Source organism: Odontomachus brunneus, unplaced genomic scaffold (genome assembly GCF_010583005.1).
Source record: "Odontomachus brunneus isolate Ranch 3 - 2012 unplaced genomic scaffold, Obru_v1 Obru_scaffold_258, whole genome shotgun sequence".
NCBI classification, from domain to species: domain Eukaryota; kingdom Metazoa; phylum Arthropoda; class Insecta; order Hymenoptera; family Formicidae; genus Odontomachus; species Odontomachus brunneus.
The window spans coordinates 51,655-53,586 of NW_022639708.1; positions in this window are offsets into that span (position 1 = coordinate 51,655).

Genomic DNA, 1,932 nt, shown 5'->3' on the forward strand with positions numbered 1-1,932 from the left:
AAAATTTTTTATTGTTAATATCTCAAAATTTTACATGTTTTTACATGGTTATTTAAAAAAAAATACCAATTTTATTATTCACCTCGGCCTATTCTAGCTATATATAAGGTGTAGTAAAAAGAAATCCATTATTTTTGCATGAAATTGAAGGCTTTATTTAGCATAGTTGGAATGATCCGATTTAGGTCAAATATGCACCGTTTTGTTCGATAACTTGTTGCCATTTTGAAGGTAATTCCATTATGCCTCTCTCATAGAAACCCTTGTCCCTATTGGCAAAAAACTGGGACAGTCGATTTTCACAAGCTTCTCTTGAGGCGAATTTTTCACCAGCAAAATCATTCGCCATAGACAGGAATAGGTGGTAATCACGGGTGAATATCAGTTGGACACGGGGCAATTGGACACAGTCCAATTACAAGTCGCTGTTCCAAGGGACCCTACGAATGTCTCTAATCACACGGTGCTGTGATTAGCTGTGTCCAAATGCACCGTGTCCAAGTGCACCGCTCCCGGTAATCACTTGGTGCCAGGTCCGGACTATAAGGTGGATGCATAAGAACCTCCCAACCAATCTCTCGGAGCTTCTGGCGAGTCACTATCGATGTGTGTGGCCTGGCGTTGTCCTGATGGAACACAATTCCTCTCCTATTGGCCAAAGCTGGCCGCTTCTGGGCGATTGATTCCTTCAGACGGTCCAATTGTTGACAGTACAGGTCCGAATTAAGAGTTTGGCCGTAGGGGAGCAGCTCATAGTGGATGATTCCCTGCCAATCCCACCAAACACACAGCAAAGCCTTCCTGACCGTCAATCCTGGCTTGGCCACCGTTTGCGCCGGCTCACCGCGTTTCGACCACGACCGTTTTCGCTTGACGTTGTCGTAAGTGACCCACTTTTCATCACCAGTCACCATCCGCTGCAGAAATGGGTCGATTTTGTTGCGATTCAGCAGCGATTCGCAGATGGAAATTCGGTCCATGAGGTTTTTTTGCGTTAACTCGTGTGGCACCCATACATCGAGCTTCTTTTTGTATCCAGCCTTATTCAAGTGGTTCCAAACGGTTTTTTGTGCAATGTTTAGCTCCTGGGCAATCGAAACAGTGCTTACATGACGGTCGGACTCGACGATTTCCATTATTTTATCGACATTTTCGACAATTGGCCTTCCAGAGCGTGGTGCATCTTTGACATCAAAATTACCGGAACGGAATCGACGAAACCAAAATTGCGCGTGATTGGCTGTTACAGTATCAGGACCATAAACACTATTCACATTTTCAGCCGCCTGGCTTGCGTTTTCGCCTTTATCGAAGAAAAACTGTAAAATATGGCGTATTTTCTCTTTGCTGGTGTCCATCTTTGACGCGCGCTCAAACAATACTGAGTCAAACAATCACAAAACTGTCTCAAAAGTTTTTTTAGTACAAAATCTTATCTTTCTAACGCCATCTAGCGTAAACCGATCGCACTTATACAACGCGAGATACACATTACTACAGCCATCTATTGGAAAAATAATGGATTTCTTTTTACTACACCTTATATTAACTCTGGTACAATACGAATCAGACTCCCTGTATACAGGGTGTTCAAAAAGTCCCGGACCGGTGAAATATCTCGAAAACTAAGCATTTTAGAAAAAAATGTTTCAGATAAAAGTTGTGGCGTTTAAAAAGATGTATTTACTGATCACATCAGTTTGACCTTGGGTTGCGTAGCGAAGGTCAGGTCAAGGTCACATTAATTTTTTTAAATGGAACACCCCATTTTTCATTGCATATTCTTATAGCACATCTCGAGAGCTTTCCAAAACGCTATAATAAAATATTTTTTCGTTAAGAACTTTTCGAGTAATAACACTTGAAATTTCCACTTTGAATTTTCTTTGACATAGAATACAAAATATCTCGTAAAATATTCTTCTTTCGGTT